The 21,594-nt window shown below is 34.6% G+C and overlaps 1 long non-coding RNA gene across 5 annotated transcripts; it reads right to left on the bottom strand.

The window, feature by feature from the left end:
- Positions 1–1,494: 1,494 nt before the first annotated feature.
- LOC129256602 (uncharacterized) lies at positions 1,495–21,296 on the bottom strand. Of its 5 annotated transcripts, none has more exons than XR_010292859.1 (3): positions 21,111–21,296; positions 11,744–11,898; positions 1,495–4,847 (listed from the first exon to the last, which is right to left on the bottom strand). It is a non-coding gene; the product is annotated as an uncharacterized LOC129256602 (long non-coding RNA). The 5 variants fall into 5 exon arrangements; XR_008584055.2 differs by lacking the exon at positions 21,111–21,296 and adding an exon at positions 17,129–17,207; XR_010292861.1 differs by lacking the exon at positions 21,111–21,296 and adding an exon at positions 13,730–13,752.
- Between the last annotated feature and the right edge of the window lie 298 nt (positions 21,297–21,594).

Below are 21,594 nucleotides of genomic sequence, written 5' to 3'. Positions count from 1 at the left end.
AAATATTAATATTAAAATCATTGGTCATGTCGAAAATAATATATACAACACAAGTTCTTAATTGTCCAAAAGAAGTAGCAAAAGAGCTCGACAAATTATTATTTTATTTTGTATGGAATGGACAACCTTGCAAAAGTCAAACGGACTAATGTAATAAACACAACAGAGGAAGGTGCTTGAACATGTTAGATGTTGAAAAAAAGTTGCTTCACTAAATTCAAATTGGTTTTGTAAATATCTAACTGATGTGAAAATAGACAAAAATAATAAAAATATTGGTGAAGGTTTGAGGTAAATCCATTAAAGATTAAAAAAGTTATCAGAATTGAAAGTTTTGGATTTGTGACATCATAAACAAGCAGCTGCCCCATATGTTGTGTATTATAAAATGCATATATATCAATTTTTTAATGGTTCATCATGACTTATTGTTTTCTTTTAGGAACGGGTGTGAAATGATTTTTCTATCGATATACTGTGAAGGTACAGAAAAAAACATTTTCGATTTTTCTGAGAATATTTCATTTCATTAATTTTTTTGGGGTTGACCAATTATGTATAAAGCTTATTTTATGCAATACTCTAGTAGCGAGGTTAATTATATAATAAGGGTTTTCTTTTTGCCAACTTCTGCATTTTGGCTTCGGTTTGGTATGTTGTTCACTTCAGTGATTTTAGTGGGGTCATTCCAATTTAGTTGAGTTGTTCCATTTTAGACGAGTTGTTCCATTTTAGTTGGGCTGTTCCATTTGATTTGGGTTTTTCTATTTTAGTTGGGCTCTCCCATTTAATTTTTTTTCTATTTTATTTGGATTGTACCATTTTAATTTGGGGTATTCTATTATAGTTGGGGTATATCACAATAATGTTAGAGGTTATTGCACAGTACTCCATTAGATCATGTCGGGGCTGTGAATGACCAATGACGATCCCTCATCTGCTCTGTTCTTTCCTCCATCCTTTTCTTCTCCTATATCTCTTCTTTCCCTCTCAATTTCTTTCCTTCGCTCTCCCTCTCTTCCTCCTCGATCTTGACTTTTCTCTCTCCTTGCTACTTTTCCATATTATCGTCTTGTCCTTCCGTCTACCTGATCCTTCTCTTTCTATTTCCTCTTTTCTTCTCCCCCACCCATTATCGAAACACCTGGCCCCGTCTTACAAAGAGTTACGATTGATCCAATCAATCTTACGTAACTCTATGGAAATCCATCAGTGTCATAATTGTTTCTACAGGAAATGTGCAAAATGCCCTTTGTAAGCAAAGGACAACACACCGAACTGTCAAGAAATCAATGAATTTAAATGGATATAGATTCATATCTAGAAAAAAATTTGAGCAAACATGCATTTTTTATGTTGACTTTGCTGGCTTTCCATAGTTGTGATTAATCGGATCAATCGCAAGTCTTTGTAAGACGGGCCCGTGTTATCCATCTCACTATACACTTTCATGCATGAACATTAAACATTGTACAATATTTGGTAATAAATGAATTGAGTATTGATATATTTTATTAAGTGATAAAATACAAACATAAATATTGTCTCAGTAATAAAAATGATTTCATTTAACATGCAGCAATAATTGATATATACCAGAATAAATACATGACTTCTTTTCTTGAATCTCACAGTGCATTGCAGTGCTTTAACATCAACTCAGTTTCATTAAACAAGTATTCAATCTATAGTATTAAAGGGGTACTCTATGCTAAAAAGTAGTGAAATCAAACAAAATAATGGTCAAATTTTCCTCAAAATTGGACAAGGAATACCAATGTTATGACATTTTTAAGTTTTGCATATCTTTTTATGAATATACAATGAAGCTGATGATGTCATATCTCCACTTATTTATTTATTTTTTCTTTACTTTATCAAATCAAATTTTGTCAATGAAGAATAAAAAAATATAATGTATTGAAAAGTGATTTATCAAGTAAGATGATCACTGCTGCAACTTATTTTGTTTAACAAGGGAGATATACATGTATACACACATATATTATGAAAATACTAAATACTTGTAATTTCATGTAAAAAACACAAGAGAAATGTGGGGACATAACACCATCAGCCCACCCATTGCATATTCATGATGGTGTGCATTTGTTACATGTATATATTTTATTTTGATGAAATTTTCCGTGTATTACTCAGAGAATTTTATTCTTTACTTACATCATTAATTTTTGGTTGAGAGTGCCCTTTAACACAGTGAATTGTGTGAAATATACTGAAATCAAATGTTTTTTAATTTAATATTGAATTCTAAAAATTACTTCAACAGAAATCACAGTACAAGTATTTAATAAGGCTTGAGTTCCTACATTTTTGATAATTTCAACTGCATTTCTTAAACCCAAATGCTACTTTTCTTTCACATTTTATTTATGCAGCAAAATGTACATTGCAATTAGAGAAACAGATTTTACATATTACAGTAGTCATTGTATTATCAGTTCTTAAACTAACACACCGAAAAGAAAAAAAAAAACTTTCAAAAATCCATGTGGGTAATGCAAGACTGGCATGCATGGACCCGCCCCAGCAACAATTAGAGATATTGTCCATTTAAACAAACATAAAACTGCTGATTTGACAAAATAAATTTAAATATCAAATGAGGTATGGGTAATAAAAAAAAAAACCAGAAACAAAATACTTTGAAGTTTGTGCATTAGAATGAAAAACTGCATTCTAAAACCCTGGAATGACCATAATAATACCTTGCATCATCGGTCTCATAACAGTTTATTTCGTTGTGTCGGTGCAAGAACGCCCTTAGCACGACACTTACGTGTATTGCATGCGCGCAGAAACACGCAGAGTAGCGCGCATTAGGGCACTGCGTAAGGGCGTTTGTGCACCGGTGAGGTGCGCGGAAGTGTGGTGCTAAGGGCATTCCTGCACCAACACGACGATTTGTGAAGACATCGAAATCTAACATTCTATAAACCTTGTTGAGGTGCTTCATCAGCCCAGATTTGATTACTCTTCAGATTCTAGCCCTTCCATAAGAAAGCTGAGAATCAAGAGCCCTAGTTTCACAAACCAAAGTGATATGATTCTGCATGGAATGAGATCTTTGCCAATAGGGCAATGCACACCATGGGAGTGTTTCACAAAGATTCAAGTATGACCTAGAGTCGCACTTTCTTTCGACAATCCATCTATTGTCACATGACCATTTTTCCACCAATGAGAGCCAAACAATACAGTATATTCTTTCATGATATATACCTTGTAATAATAATCCCCATGCACTAATGAAATGTACCATTTGTGTAATCTGTATACCTAGATATACATGTATCAATAAGATAAAAACAAAACAGAATAGGAAATAGAGAAATAAAAATTACACTGTGCCTTCTTACCATTGTGATTTTGTAATTATCTATCTTTTTTCAGTAGTCATGTTTAACACTGTAATACAAACAATTTCACTTACACTATTGGAGGGCTTGAAATTTAGCAAAGAAAATGTGACTAAAATTAATTTCCCATATTCGGCTGAACTTGAAAAATGGGAATAAATTAGATCTTTCTGAGGACAAAAAAATTCTTACATTTTATTCACATTTGATATAGATCTTGCTTGTTCATACAGAAAAATATATCTTTTTGATAAAATATACATAACTGCATTAAATTTTAAACAATTGGCATGTAATTTAGTCACTTTTCCTAAAGCATAACATATGGATTGCCTTAACATACATACAAACATTAATAGATCACATATATTATCTTGATATATTTTGCAGCAGAATTTAACATATACATGTGATTAGACCAAAATAATACACAACACACTAAAGCAAAACAAATTTATAATCATGTGCTCCAATGATATTTACAAAAAAAAAATGTATTCCCTATGTATGTTTTCAAAGAATTTGTTTGGATCGTCAGGTTTTACAATCAACTTCTAGGCGTGTATTCATTATAAATTCTTCTGGTCAACTTCTGGCACATTTCTTCATCATTCAGAATCTACTTTTGAAATTGGTGTCGATGTTGTTGCAACACCATGTGCTTAAAATCAGGCTTGTGTTGGTATTGAGTGCCTCTAAATGCTTTTCCTGCAGTAAAAATCAGCTTTTTGTGGCCAAGGAAATAAGTTTGATGAGAAATAAAATTATTTTGATGTGATTTTAAATTTGGTTGTTTTGCATCTATGATGATGAGATTTAACTGCAATTTTTTACCAGTGTTGCTGGCATCAATGAGTCTTTTTGATAGGAGTTGACATAATCATACAGAGGCATGATGTCATTCCCCAGTCTTTAAGCAACATGTACATGTACTGTTGGAATGATTGTTATCCTCTTTCTGAACCCTATATACTTGGATTGAAGCTTGGGCCAGCTGAAAGTTTCGCACTCTCAACACTAACACCGTACTTGAAATTACCCATTGTATCATTGCAAACAGAGGATTTGAAAAACTTAAAATCTCAATGTAATTTTTAAAAGTACCGACCCCCCCCCCCCCCCCCCGCAACAACCACCAAATTCATGACTAACTTTCCACTTCCTTTCATAACCCTCCCCCCCCCCACCACAAAACTATGGTCCTTCATTCTTTCACCCTCTGCCCCTCTCTCTTTCACCCTACTCCCTTACCCCCCCCCCTCTTTCCACTTTCTTTACCACTACCCCATCCCATCCCTTACCCTCCCCCCTTCACCCCTACCCAAATAGTACTTGATAGAAACCATGATATATGGTAATGTGCAGAAAGATCGAGTGTTGAGATGCCATTTTAACTTCCTCTAGGGCACTTGCATCTTTCTCCCTCTGGAACATCTCGCATCACCTGCTCAGCGTGTTGGCCGCATCCTGTAAGAACGAACCAAGGAAAATAGAAAGGAAATAATTAGTGATTCAGTACATTCAATTTGTGGTATAAATGACCAAAAATAATTTCAACAAAACCAACAAGAAATTGACAAAACAGTGTGTTTATACAAACATAACTTATGTGCCACACAATTTTGGTAGAAAATGGATTAAATGTTAAAGGTCAAGTCCATCCCAGAAAAATGTTGATTTGAATAAAATGAGAAAAATCCAACAAGTACAACACAGAAAATTTCATCAAAATTGGATGTAAAATAAGTTATGACATTTTAAAGTTTCACTTATTTAAATTGTCACAAAAGAGTTATACGCTCAACTCGGTGACATGCATGAGCAAGTTGATGATATCCCTCACTCGCTACTTCTTTTGTTTTTTATTGTTTGAATGAAACAATATAATTTATTAGAGATTTGGCAATTAGGACAAATTTGACTGAACCATATAATTTTAAAAAGAATAGTAATTCCACATGTCCAGGGTGGAGTAAAACTTTGTTTCACAAGACAATGAGAAAATCAAAATATTTAATATTTCATATGATAAAATACATAAGAAATAGCGAGTCGGTGGCGTCATCAGTCCCCTCATTTGCATACCTACCAGGATGTGCATATAACTGTTTTTTTAAGTGAAACCTAAATTTGTCATAACTTTCTTCATTCACATCCGATTTTGGTGAAATTTTCAGTGTGTTATACTTGTTGGATTTTTTTCTTTTTATTCAAATGAACTATTTGCTCGGATGGACTTGTCCTTTATAATGAACACATTTATCAAGGCATTCTGTCACTGGGAAGTAAAGCTTCTTCAATTGTAACGCAGATCGATAAGCTATACAGTACAGTGAGCCCTGAACATATCTCGTCTCCAAGATCACATACATGTACTGTACCATTTATCAACGTGTGCTTTTTTGTGTTATAATTTTTTTCACAATTTTTTCAGCATCATTCAATGTTCATTTGGTTTACTTTTCATTATTTTACAACTTTCTCCCACTCTCCCTTCTACCAAGGGTAATCACTAATACATGGATCTGACTTGCATTATAAACTAGCATTTAAAGTGATTCAAAATAGTCCATTGCATTGTGCCTTGTGGATCTACATGTTAAAATGGGTTGGTTAAAAAAAACACTCTCACTTTATGAATCTTGATGAGAAATATAGGTCATGCAGCAATAAACATTAAACATATCAGACTATAAATATATATTTTTTAAATATAAAGAAAGAGAGTAAAGTCAGTAAACTCATCAAAGTTCTGGTATACTATTTTCAGATCAATGTCATTTTGACTCAGTAAATATCAGAATGTGGGTTGGTATGAATTTTGTGATCAGACAGGTTTTTTTTTAAATATCTTTTCATTGTCGAACAGTCCACTTGAGTGTCATCTGTGAATAACTAACATCCTGTCATACAGAGAAGTGAATTAAAATTGTTTCAACGAAGATGATATGGTTTCAATGTTACAAAGAGGAAAGTAGATGAAGCGAAGGGGAGAGGGGAAGGGAAGGGAAGGGGAAGGGAAGTGGGAGGGGAATGGGAAGGAGGACCAATGATAAAGTTGTCAAGAATGAGTTTAGGCAACAGGCATCCTAAAAAGATAAAGATTTCAATTGGATTTCCAAAGGGGAGGGGAGAAGGGGACCGATGATAAAGTAGTCGAGAATAATTTAGGCAACAAGCATCCGCTTAAAAAAATAACAATTTCTGTTGAATTTCCAAGGTGTTCCAGCCAGTATCCTTCCAAATTCTCCCCAACATGTTTTGAAAAGTTAACGAGGAAATGGTCAAGGCAATAGTGTGATGAATCTCCAAACTTCTACCCTAGTATATCATCAGCCAGCTTTGTCAATGTTATTGAAATCCACTTCTTCTTTTGGAACAATTCCCAGAATAATTTCACGGTATTCGGTCAATATCCTCTGTAAGCTGTGGGTGTGATTCCAGGGCTAAAGTGGCTAAATCAAAGGCCTTGTAATTGCCGAGTAAAGTGTAACAGGAAATGAGAGAAATTGCCAGGGATTACGGTGATTTCCGCTCATAATACAATCACTGTCATCTATCTCACTTGTCTCCATTCACAGAGAGCTGTCTCAACCTCTAACAACCTTGGCGTAAAAAGTTAACTTTCTTGATTATAAAGCTAAAATAAAAAAGCAATAGTTTCATCAAAAGTCTTTAGAATCAAATTTGAAATTTACCATATCATCATAGATCAAGACCTAAAGTAAACAAACATCGTGAAAAGTTGAAATCCTCTTGAAAAAGGACCTGTCACCCTGCAGGAATGCTATTTTTTCAGCAATTACACATTTCTATCAGCATTGTTTAACACATATTGTGCTAATAATAAATCAATCTTTTATTATTATATATTTTGATCTAAATTGCTACAAACAGTTGGGTGATCATTTTACTGGGTTCTGTTCAAACACATTTTGAGACTCACCACAACTGGAATTAATGCTTCATAAATTTATGTCAAATTCATTCTCATTCACCATGCCATGTGACTTTATATCTCTTTAAGAGCCATTGGCAGCTATAGTTGCCCATAGCCCTCTAGTGCCACTGGCAGCTATAGTTGCCCAAGTAACTTTTTTTTGTTCAACCAATTTTACAGCCAGAAAATCAACACCATATTCTGTGTTTTTTATGTTGTTATATTGGCAAGGAATTCACAATTGATTTTGTTATATAAAAAATAGTGGTTTACATAGACATTTTTTGAGTAAAATGGCATCTTTGCATCATTATTTTGAAGAGTTGATTTCGGATATTGCCGCGATCTGAATCAAGATTTCTCCTATAGACACGTGTGATATAAAGGTTGTGTGTAGCAATACACGTACTTCTATGGGCAGAGCAAAGGCGAGTTTGCGAAGGCATTCAGCTCAGAATTGACCAATGACAGAGCGGTACGATGTCTCTCACCCAACGCTACTCACCCATTCGCCATTGTATTATGAATATTCATGAGCTATCGATCGGTTCTTTTGCAGGCCGGTATGGTAGTATTCTTGTGTCAAGGCTTTTTTCTGCCTGCAAATGTGCTCGGTTTGGGGGAGGGGGGGGGAAAGGTCTTATACTTTGTTTTTTTAGCATTCTCACAAAATTGTTCTCGTTACAAATATATATGAGTAAAGAAGGCTGTCTTTTCCAACTCTCATCGCACTGCAATCATCACACTCATTATTTATTTATTCATTTATTATTGTTATTATTATTATCATTATTAGTATTACTATTATCGTATTCATTATTATTGTTATTGTTATTATTATTATCATTATTCTTCTCCTTCACCTTCTTATTATTAATGTTATTGCCATCAGAATCATCATCATGATCATTATGATTATTATTCAAAAATAATTGTTGTAATCATATCAATTGCATTCCTTCTGCAGCCAAACTCTCTCTTCATAAACTTAAGATCAGGTAAATAACGGTTCATATTCACTTGTGTTTTTATAGCCCAAACCATTAAAAAAAAGAATGATTGACATTGTTTGATTGACATTGTTATGCTTATCAATATCATGTTCAAACTTGTCACAAAAATATGAATCGTTCAATATTCTCCTCGAATAAAATAGGAAGAAGCAAAACAAATAAATGTGATAATTAAAACGGCCGATAATACCGCTTTATTCGTCTCAAGATTGATTTTTTTTTCAAGGTGGATGTTTTTCCTTTGCTAAATCAAACCATTGGTCAGAGAAAAAGTAAACGGAGTATACACAGTAATATCAGATGTTTTGAGGAAAAGAAAGAAAGGGATACATTAACAAAACCGATCAGACCGACCTGTTAGTTGCTGCATCATTGACGTCACTATCAAGGGGATTTTAAAACGACTTTAGAGAGTAGAAATGAAAATGATAACGATGATAACGGGTTGAATATTACATTTCTTTATACCACGCATATTATTGTACACTATGTTATCTGAACAAAATATTTCTTTTACCACGGATAGTGCTACGAGCTGGGGAGGCCCTGGGCGGATGCAGGATTTTTCTGTAGGGGGTAAATTGTTTTCTCTTTACCTGGGTCACCCATAAGAAATCAATACCGGAACCTTTGAAAGCATTCAAAAGTCAAATCAAAAGACGCGCGTGAGCCCCGATTTCTATGAACATCCCGTGCTAAATTACTCTCCTAGATAATAGGTCAGGAGGGAGCGCGGATTAGAGATTCCTCATGAATGAGAGTCTGGGCATCTATTGTTCATGACTTGGTGGCATGAACAAAAGAATATAGTCACGTAGAATGTTAACAGGTGGCTACTTTGGTCAGACCAGTAATACAGAACAAATAGGCCTATTTTCTTTTTGGAAATTTGTATTGATTTTTTGTTTGTAACTGATTTACATTCCCTCTTCTTTGATTCACGAAAAATAAACTTTTTTTTCCTACTTCTGTGCATTTTGCCAGAACGCCCATATTATTTTGTGGGATTTTATACCCCAAAATTGTAAGTATTGAATCTGTCCGACCCCTCTTTATCTATATTTCAATATATCATCTTTAGTTCTTTTATATTTTGTCTCCTTCTGACTGGCAATAACTTTTTTGTTACACTACGAATAAAAAAAATTACAGAGTCTTATTTTGAAGACTACACGAATGAAAGGGTACGGTTTGCCGCACTTTGAAGATACATGGCTCAAATATATTATTGTGTGTGTTTGCTTGGGGATCGCAGCTGTGCTGTGATTGGTCACCTGATCGGTGACAATGCCCTTTTTTGGAACAGGTCGCTTTCTCGTACTTCAGAGGAAATAACTTGAATAGCAAAATAGTATATCATTCAAAAGAGCATTATTTTTCGTTATTTCTGTTTGTTCAATTTCATCAATAGATACGTCATTTGAAAGGATAAACATTGAACTTTCATTTTATCTTCTTAATTTCTTGGTATCTCTACAATTCCTCAGGTTATTTACTCTTTGAAATGTTCATGAAATCATAATTTTCTAGGTTTTACTTATTGAAAAAAAATGATGTAAAATATTACATCTTTTCTCCATTTTTCCAAACGCGAATATGAAAGATAATAACACGACCATAAAGCCCATGAACCATGCACCATTTCATGTGTAGAAGGTTTTATTATACAACGTACGGGTAAAGAATTATGACCGTTTTAAAATCAGTCGCTGCTCACATTTCGGACAATTTAGGATTCCCTCGAATATCCCTGGCAGTAGAGGGGTATTGGGCCTGGCAGATTAAGAGATATACACCTGTATTTTGACGTCCGGTCTAACATAGGCCATGGTCTAACTCTGTGCTAAAATTGTTAAAGGTCAAATACTTCAAAAACTTTGTTTACAATGGAAAGTATGTTTGTTACGTTTATGTGGAGCATTGTAGCCCAGAGGATTCAATAGTCTTCTGACTTTGAACAGAGGGTTGTGGATTCAAATCCCAGCCATGGCATAATTTCCTCTGCAAGAAAATGATCCACATTGTGCTGCACTCAAGCCCGGTGAGGTGAATGGGTACCTGGCAGGAATTTATTCTTTGAAATGCCTTCGCGCTGTAAAAGGCTGTGGGGCTACAGCCAGAATAAGAATATCCAAGTCCTTTGGAAGTGCGTAGGAACGTTATATTATGTGATATGCGCTATACAAGAATTGCATTAGTATTGTTATTATGTTTTTTTTTATACATATGTAGTCATCATCGGTGAATAAAAATATTTCAGATATCATTCCCTGACAGTTATGATTTGAGTGTCAAATGAACTGATTAATCTATGACAAGATTGACCAAGTTGGCTATTCACAGTATAAAAACACATAAACTTTGGACCAGAGTTTAACCAGAAGTCAGAAAACAGGCCATTGTGTTTTTTTTCTTTTCCTCAGAGATTATAAACAGCATTTGGTGGAGTTAGTTTGAATCTCTATAGCCCCCCCCCCCCCTGATTCTGTCCCCTTTTTATAGAAAATTGCCCACTTTTTATCTGCATATTTCTTGGGACCAAAGAAATATGTTTGACTTTGAAAGGCAAAAAATAAACAAAAAGATGCACTAACATCTGCTTTGCATAATCTGGTATGAATACTTGCTTTATTTGAATTAGGGAAGTTTTGAATCATGTGGGCTCAGCATTATTGTCCTGAAGTATAAAGCACTCTTGTTGTTGAAATGTGTTGGCAACATGACTTTGAGTCCCATATTTTTTTTTCTAAAGAGCAATTATATTCTGTTGTGTTCTAAAATTGGATTTGCCTTCTTTATTACAGTTTTTTTTATTTATTTTTTAATTAATTTTTTTCCTCAAAAATTGTTTTTTCATTTGAAATTCCATGTTCTTTTACAATTAAGTAATATTTATTTCAAATCAGTACTACAGCAAACTAGGGATTTAAGGAAATGTTCCAAGAGTGATGTATCTATCCTGGAAAATAATTGAAAAATCATGAATTCTAGTGAATTCTAGATTATCTAATATTAGTTACTGAAAAATTATTTGGGTCAATATTCTATTTAAAGAAATGCAGTCAGATTCTTCATTTATTTTGGCAGTATAATAATCTGTATCGATTTCATCTTAAATGTTCTTCCACTTTATATGTTTGTCTTCACTTGGGTTTTTTTTTTGGTTTTAATGGAAAATCAGATAAATAAATATAAACAAAGTGAAAAGGTGAGAAAATACTTACAGATAATTACAACTTAATGGTTAAACTCACAACAACAGATTGGGGTTAATCTGAATCGATTTCTTTAAAAAAAGCAAACTGAAGCAGATTTATAAACGGAGAATTTTAGCGGGAACAAGATGATGAATAAACTTTAAGGGATAAAAAAAAAACTGAGAAAAAGATGAGCATGTCAAATAGTCTTACCTTTCCATGTCTTCTTATTACACTTCTGACAGACAACAAGGTAACACATGATGTATAAAATATGTCAAGTTGATAAAAGAGCTCAGTCCAGGATCAGCTACGTCTGACACAAAATACTCCACCCCAAAGGCTGGCCAATGATACAGCAGAGTTTACTAGAATGAAATATACACAAAGATTATGTAAATATGAGCTACAAATGTCATTTAAATCATGAAAAATAATATGAAATGATACATTTTATTCATTATTACTCTGGTTAATAGTTGGACATCTGGTTGGTATATAACTTGTAGTTGTAACCATATACCACAGTAACTGGTTCACACAATTTGACACAAAGATAACAGATACATGTATCAGCTATATATATTCCCATTTCAAGATATTGAACAGAAAGTGAAATAGTGTATTTGTTATTTCTCTGTTGATAATTGATAGCTAGTTGGGACTGCCTGATTGGTTAGTTGGTGTATGACTTAAATCGTGCGCATAGATGACAGACTACTTTTTTTTCTGATTGCAAAATATATCTTTATACTTTTTTTTTCTTCCTAGCTTGAACAGAAAGTTGCAAATTACAATAGCTGTCTACACATAGATGAGTCAAAGTACTTTCACACCAAACGGTAGACCTACACACTAAGAAACCAAGGATCCTTATCAAAGCACTTGTAGCATGACACCACCTCAAAGGACATCAGCCAGAAACCCAGAATACATTGATCATCTGCACTACATGTAGGTGTCCCTGTTGCAACTCCTCTATGACAAGGATCACTGGATGTAAAATGCTTGTTGATGGATATATCATGTGCTCTTATTCACATCCCTGCTTCACCAAAGGAAACACCTCCACCATCCACTCCAAAACAGATCACAAGCCAAATGCTCAGAGTCAGGGACTCGGTTTTATAATTATAAGGGGAGCAATAAAAAGCTCTCCTAGAACTTTTAAGGAGAGCGGTAGAGGAGCACTTCAAAAAGCTCTTCTTCAACATACAAGGGAAGCTTTTTGCCCAATTAACAAAATGGATGGAGGAAATGTATGTACTATAAAATTACAATCAACAACCAAAGGAAGTATTTATAATTGTTTTACAATGTATTGTAATGAGATTGTGTGTTGTAAAACCTGTTTTAGTTAGGTTTTGACTTTGGCTAAAAGTTAAGTCACTGACAATTTTTTTTTTTTTTTCGGGGGCTCCATTTTAATTTTTTTGTCAAATTTCGGGGGCTCTTTTTAAATGCTACTTTTTTGTATTTTGAGGAATACCTGTTCACTTATTAAGGAATTATTACTTTTTGTTTAATATTGTATGATTTTTTAAGTTATTTATCATGTTTAGAATCTTGGACGTGGGTGTGTGTGGATGGGTGGGTGTGTGTGGGTGTGTGCGTGTGTGTGTGACTGTGGGTTGGACTTGGATATAAATGAATTCAATATCTAATTTCTACTCCATTTATTCCAGTACAATACCCTAGTCAGCCATGTACATGTAATAAAGGCCCACTTACCCTAACTTTTCCTGAAGTTCTTTGAAAACGCAGATCTCCATGAAAATTTAATTTCTCTATGGGGGAGTCTAAATTTGGTGAGAATGTATTCATTAAGAACTTAAATATACATGACAATGAAGAAATCATCAAACTTTATTGGCAGTTTTGAATAATATTCCTGAAATGTAAACTCTGTCTGAAACAGAAAATCACCATCATTGAGGCCTTTACTGAGCGAATTGTCCCCCAGAGCTCTGGCAGCTAGACAGAGCTCCAACTGGCTAGCTAGTAAAAGCGCCAATGCGTGAGCCTGCCGCCGTCCTTGTAAAAAAGATGGAGCTTTGTTTGATGATTTATTGTCTGATATAATACCTCATCCCCTAGAAAAAGAAAACAAATGATTTTTTAGTTATAATTGATAAATTAGATAACTTATTTTGGAAGTTAATAAGCCGTTTTGAAAAGCAAAGCCGAATGACAACTCACCAATGCTGGGTTACTAGACTCTGGGATTTATTTCCTGTGTAATTCGAATTATTTTATCACAGAATTGTGATATCTGTAGGGGAAACATGTGCATTCGAAATGGCACACGGTGGTAGTCATAATGGACCCCTATACATGCAACTCTTTCCCGACCGTTGCGTTGATTTTTTTTTTTCCATACCTGGTACCATGTGTATGGAAATACGTGGTACAGAAAAAATAACGCAACTTCGGAATTTGAAACTGCGCTACTCGCTGCTTTTAAGGCTTATTCGTGATTTTGAGTGTGGATTTTGGATGGTTTTTAAATGGTAAGCGGAGCTCGAGCATATGGCACTAGTGGGCCGTTGAGTTGTTATCACTCGGCAATAATTTCGGGGGCGACATAAAATCTGAATGTCGCCCCCGAAAGCATGATTTTGGGTGATTTCGAGGGCGACTTTAGGCATTTTCGCGCAGGTCAGCTATCGCGAGGCGCGCTATTAATCGCGCTACCAAAATTGGATTAAGGCGCGCATGTAGCGCGCGATCGCTCTCGCGCGCCTTAAAATCGAGTCCCTGCAGAGTGCATCTGGTTCGCACTCGATGATCCCTTCCCCCCTACACAAGTACGTGACTTCCGACTTCAATACATGTCGCTTTCAATGAAGCTACCTTCACGCTGAAGTGAGCATTGCTTGCCATGACTACACAATTGTCCTTCAGCATTCCCAGGCTTTACCCTAGAAAAGCGTGTGGGTGACACCATGCTTCGCTGAGTATTACACACCGCAGAGATGGCCAGATAGCATGCTGAAAATATTCAAACTCCATCATCAGACCAGAAATTTGTGGGGGTTTGTGTTACATGAAAAGATATAAATCAATATCAATATTTATCATTGACACAAGGATGAAATACAAATTATGAAATTATCTGCAAAGTCTATAAAAGACTTACTGTACAATACTGTATACAATCTTTCTGAAACTAAACCTTATCAAAATGAAAATCCTGGCAGTTTAATTTAACACTCATCGGTTAAAAAAAATATATACATTTTTTTTCTTCCCTCAATACACTTTATCAACTCTGCTTGACCAAGTTTAAGTATTTCAATAAATGTTCTGTCCAATTTGACTAAATTATATGAAATTGACTGTTGAATTATAAGAAAATTAAAATAAATGAGGTTTTTTTTATAATACATGTGCAGCTAATGAATTGAATGAACAATACATCTCAAAAGATCTAGGGCTTCTTTTTCAGGCACTTAACAATAAAAAAGATAGTTCTCTATAAACTTTTACAGAAAATTTACATTTTTTTATCTCCTTCTGCACGTTACAAAAATACCTTGAATTGATTTTAAAGATAAAGAATAGTGACAAAAAAAAACCCAAAGCCTTTGATGTGAAGACAATTATGATTGAGGTTTTTATATCCTTTATGGTAGGAAAACCTCAAACTAAATCCTACGAGTAATTTCCTGATTTCTTTTGTTTCTCTGGTTACATGATCATGTCACAAGACTCATGTCTAATAAACAACTTTCAGGGTTCAGGAGAATGTATAAAAAAATGATGGGTAAAATCTACAATCTAAAATATACAATAACAACACAATGCAGTATACATGTATGAGTTCAGAAACTCATTATGAAGAAAAATTACAACATTACTATGTGGGGCGTCATGGTCTAGTGGTTATGACTCTCGCCTTTCAATCAGAGGGACGTGGGTTCCTTAAGCAGGAAATTTACCCACATTGTGCTGCACTCAACCCAGGTGACGTGAATGGGTACCAGGTAGGAAGAAATTCCTTGAAATGCTTTTGCAGCTATACATGTAGGTAGCCGAGCTAAAGCCAGGGTAATAATATTATACCAGGGCCCGCTGGGAGTCACAGTTTTCGGATCTGAAGTGGCTACCTTGTGTAAATACCATTATTATCACTATCATTATCATTATCATCATTATCATTATTATTATGAGGGCACTACCTGTACATCTAAATTTACAGTCAAATTGTATTTTTTCAAAAAGAATCAATGAGAATCATTAAACTGACAAAAAGATTTTAATATTAGAATAGAATGATAATTCACATCAATGATTCTATACTTAAACTGTACTAAAAAGGCTCTTCTTCCCTTTTCTCTGTGGAAGAACTTCCTCATCCTACAGTACACCACACTTTGCCACTCTCCACCCAAGTGTTACATGGGTACATGGAAGGATGCAAAAGCCTTTTGGAATGCTCCTCAGCAAGCGGAGAAAGTGCTCACATTGTGTGTAGGCAAGCCATGGCGTAATTTCCTTCAGCAAGAAATTTATCCACACTGTGCTGCACTCAACCCAGGTGAGATGAATGGGTACCCGGTAGGAAGAAATTCCTTGAATGCTTTGAGCGCCTAGGCAGCCCAGCTAAAGCCGGGGTAATAATAATAGCAGGGCCCGCTGGGAGAACAGTTTTCGGAACTGAAGCGGCTTCCCTGGGTAAATATACCTGTATTATTATTATTATTATTATAAACAACCACATAATCTGTTAAGTGCTTAGAAACATTGTTCTGATTTGTTATCATTATATAAATAAACAGAATCTGTTTTTTAAATCATGACAATATTCACTTGGTCTGGCAGATTTAATCATTTTAATGGTTGCTGGGCATACCGGGGTAATACCAATTTGGAGCTATTGTCTTGTGTACATTTATTAGAAAATGCATGCGTCAGTTTTATTCTCCTAAGGCCTACCTTATTGCCCATATAAATAGACAGTGAACAGTGCCTTACATGTTGGCTTAGTCATGTTAGTGGCACGCCGCTCTGCTCATCCACCAGTATGTTCCAGTCTGGAGTCTCAATCGCGCCGCCATGCCCCTGTCCACAGCTCGCCATCGCAGCAGCAAGTTTACTTTGTCCTTCCAAACAGTAAAAATAAAATTCCCATTTTCATATAGGCCCTATATAAAATTGAATTCAAGTTCATTTCTTTCCACAATATAAACCAGAAAACATGTACCATATGTGCACAATATTAATGTTTAAACAAAATTATGAACAAGGTGCTGTAAATATGGGAAATACCTGTACACATGAGAGAGAGGTGATCTTTAAAAGAAGCAAGGCTATTAACACAATTTACATTTGTGACAACAACAAAAAATGTAGGATATAATCAAACACTGTACACCCACACTTTGCCACTCTCTACCCAGGTGCTACATGGGTACATGGAAGGATGCAAAAGCCTTTTGGAATGCTCCTCAGCAAGCGGAGAAAGTGCTCAATTTGTGTGTAGGCAAGCCAGGATCAAACAACCACATTATCTGTAAAGTGCTTCATAGTAACATTGTTCTGATTTATAGCAGAATATTATTATTATCATATCATAACAATTTACAAAACACTTACCAAAACAATTTTCAGATCAGAGCTGAGATGCCAGCAACTCTGTAAAGTACAACAGTCGTGGAAAGGATCTCTTTTGATACTGTCAAAATTAACAAATACACTGTAGACTGTAGTGTTTTGGTATTTACAGTATGAGCAGCAGAAATGACTGAGAAGCACTGGACAGACCTTCACCTTACATCTCTTTATGACATCACAACCACGCCAGGATTATCAACGACAAATGCAGGTCAATACCAACAGCGATGGACTTGACCTTTGTATTGTGTTTGTAATCAATATAACCAAGTCACAGGTACTCCTACACTTGTATAATCGAACAAGAGGCCAAGCAATGGGGGGGGGGGGGGTTCTTAGTTCTTAGTTCTTACGTTAAAATGAATTTATGTATTGTGAACAAAAGTGATAGAGCAGAGCAGAAAAAAAAGCATGAACATATTCTGAAATCACATATGAACATTAAAAACTTATTATGTTTGAGTTGAAGATGCTCTGGTAGATAATGAAAATATTATGCAGTTTAAAATTCCAGTGTGCTTGTTTTTACTAATCAATTACGTGGGCCACCGAGTATAAAAAAAAGAGTATATTAAAGTTCACTGTCCTAAAGTTTGATCAGTCGCGTGAATAATATTAGCCACCCGAAAAATGAGGGGCAGAATATGGAGCACAAAGCAAAGTTGTTGGTCAATGAGATCATGATTATTTATTATTATTATTTATTCGGCCATTAAAAACATGCAAAAATTGTACAATGTAATTACAAAAATACAATCTGAAATTGGATAATTGAATATGGGTAAAGTAGAAATGAAAGAAAGAAGAAAAGAGTAAGAAAACGGTTTTTCCACGAGCCAGGGCTCGCAAAAGTAAAATTCAGTACTATTGCCCAGAGGCATGCGGGCCCTCATGGAAAAACCGTTCAGAGAATATCGCACTTTCCAATATATAAATTTACACATTAAAATTCAAATAAAAGACATTCAACAAACATCATTAAAAAAAGTATGTGATACCAGGCAAGATAAAAGAAATAAAGAGGGGTATTGGGAAGAATTAGAATACCCATGCGGACTGATTAAAGAGTGTGTGTAATGCTTAAGATAACATAGTACGAAAATAACTTAAATTTGTGTGAGGTACTAGAGCCCAAGAAGCAACAATGAAATAAGGAAGAATGCCCTAGATAACAGCAAGTGCATGCCTCCACATTCCTATTATTGACATGTGTACTCGCCAGGCTCCAGCACCTAACACATAACAATCATAGAGACAACAAATAATAAAATTACAGGAAACTCGCCTCCTTTTAATAATGAAGAAAAAGAAGAGAAATTAAGAACTGCGTAGTAATAATAGTAATAAAAAAAAGTAATGATATTGAGATTCTTAGATTTTTATGTGCCCCCAACAGTTTTGCTAAAGAAAGATTTTTTTTTTTTAATAAAAAAAAATCAACTGTACCAAATGGATATAACAGATCATACAGACTATACTACTGTTACGCATTATTCTGAAATATTAATTGAGAAAAGATTTAATTATATACTAAATGCTTACAGATAATTGAATCAAATTAATATACAGGAAACAAAATTGTTGGATGCACATCAAAGAATGCAATATACAAAGTACATGTAATTATTTAGGTGATATGGCAAGCATATCAAATTACAGGAAAAGTGTAATGGTAAAAATTAATTTAGTATAAATGTTCTGGAGGTATGGTCCAACTAAAAAGAGGAGAAAAGAGGGGGGAAGGTATATATGCACTGTATATTGCAGCAGACAAAAATAATTTGTAAAGAAATTTCATTGTTGGTATCATACCGAAAATAATGAAGTGGTGAAAAGAAAGCAAATAAAATAGAAAGAAATGGAGGTATTTATGAGTTGGATAAGAGTGCTCCCTTTAAAGAAGAAAGAAATGAAGAAAGGGAAGTTGAAACAGCATTATCTCTTACACTTAGAGGAAGAGTGTCCCATGATGTTAATAATACTGTGATGACCATTCTCAATATATTTCCTTTATTTATTTTGTTTCACTTTTACATTTTTTGGAAGGCCACGCTATAAATTTTCATGCGGACTGGGACTCTACGTCTTTAAAGTGAAAGGAGCTTTGCACACGAAATTGTGCATTTCCTCATTCCTATAAACTACAATGTATTTTAATCATTTTCTATAAATCCATATATTGGCATATGCATCCAACTTCCCTTTATTAATAATTAAATAAAGATAATGTTAGATATTGTTCACCTTCAATTCATATTCTTTGTTTTTTTAATTATACAGTGCGTATCAAAAAAAGTTTACACTTAGGAAAAATCCTGTAAAATTATACATTTGTAATATCCTGAAGATTTTTCCACATTTTAACATTGGTACAGATCCATTTAAGTATATGACGATATAACTGTCAAAAAATATTTACGCTTGAGTGAGCATCACTTACTTTTGAAAAGTAGGTGAAAAATGATTTGCGCAGAACTTTGAAATAGTTATGCGAATAATAGCAGACCTTAATCATGAAGAACATGTGGAATTATCTAGTAAAATTGATTTGAAAGATATCTTATACCCCTTTTAACTTGTTTCCTTGCCCAAAACACTTCGAAGAGTGAATTGCGCCCCACCCAACTCCCCCACACACCGAGGCCATCGTGACGATATTTGCTTTACATTGAGCTGTGATTTACATGAAATGGCTTAGGCTTGATTTTCATTTTGTTATTCATTTTCAAGCTCGGGAAAAGTGTGGAGAAACAAGTATTTAATGAAAAATGAAATGTAAACCCACTTTAAATGATAAAAACTTAGTGAAAAAATGCTGGAGATGTCTGACATAAACTTTTTTCAGATTCAGTTAATGTCTTCAGATCCAGCTGGCACAAAAAGGGTAAAGGTTGCGCCTATTAAGTGTTGAAATTTCAATTTGGGTGGCAAAATTGTTACAAAATACTTGAATGTATCCGTTTTATTTCAATTGACTAAAAGTGCAAGGGAAATGTATGAGAAATGTTCCGCAGGGTAAGTTTGATTTTGCCCTTTCCCTTTGACACAGCATGAAAATGAGCATTTCTGCGCAAACAGATTTCTGCGAGCTTTACAAAAATGGACAGTGCTCACTCAAGTGTAACATTCTGTCAAAACTTTTACTTTCATTGGATAGATGAGACCCAAACCCAAGATTATATGTGAAAAAATTACCCACATGTTCTATATTTTTAAATTCCCAGGGCTTTTTCAAAGTGTAAACTTTTTTTTGATACGCACTGTAGTGGAGGATACAGATAGAAGTTTTGCCATTCTACCAACTACATAAAATGTACATCTATAGGCAGTATGTGACAGTATGCGCTTTTTGCCGTGCTGAAGACAGTGGGCACCTGAACTTGGAATGGCAATTAGATGAACAACACATTCTATTGTTAATATAAATATGTTGGTATTGCCTATTTTTGGTTATACATACATGTACACGCATTGTGAAAATACCCCAAAGTCCTTGAATTAGCAAGAACCGTACCTAGGGCATTGAAAAAAATACAGAGCAATGCAGAGGTTTAGAATTCTATAGAGAGAAGGTATCACGCCCATAAAATGCTTGTTTCTGTACAGTCAATTGCTGACGATTGCTTGGTTTATGAACAGCATCAGGTGAGAGTATTAAGCTGCACTGACGCAATGGCTTGAATCCTGATCTTCACAGCAAATATTAATATTAAAAAAATCCTTTTCACTTATACTTTATTCTGTTGAAATTAGACCAGAAAAAATTTAATTTTGACAATTAAATCAAACTTGACTATTCACTTGGTTTGGCAGATTTTATGGTGGCTGGGCATACCGGGGTAATACCAATTTGGACCTATTTATTCTCTTGTGTACATTTATTAGAAATGCATGCGTCACTTTGTTTCCTCTAAGGTCTACCTTAGTTGCCATATTAATAAATATACAGTGAACAGCGCCTTACGTGTTGGCTTTCATAGTCATGTATTAAAGTAAGTGGCACGCCGCTCTGCTCATCCACCGGCAAGTTCCAGTCTGAAGTCTCAATCGCGCCGCCACGCCCTGGTCCACAGCTCGCCATTGCAGCAGCAAATTTACTTCGTCCTTCCCAACAGCAAAAATAGAATTCCCGCTTTCATATAGGCCCTATATAAAATTGTAATTCGAGTTCATTTACTTCTTTCGATAATATAAACCAGAAAACATATGTGAACAATACCTAATATATATCAATAATGTAAAAAAAACTTTATATAAACAAAGAGCTGGAACTATGGGAAAGTAGTGATCTTGAGAGAAGCAAGGTTTGTTTTTTACACAATTTACTTTTGTAACAACAAAATATGTATTATAATCAAACATCTGCATGAAAAACAAGTAAAAAATAAATGAAAAATTACATTTAAGAAATAAAAATTAACAAGAGCACAGAAGAAGGTATTCACATA

The sequence above is a fragment of the Lytechinus pictus genome, chromosome 3, assembly GCF_037042905.1.
Source record: "Lytechinus pictus isolate F3 Inbred chromosome 3, Lp3.0, whole genome shotgun sequence".
Lineage (NCBI taxonomy): Eukaryota > Metazoa > Echinodermata > Echinoidea > Temnopleuroida > Toxopneustidae > Lytechinus > Lytechinus pictus.
Note: the sequence above shows the minus strand (reverse complement) of the source record. Positions and strands in the feature narration are given on the sequence as shown.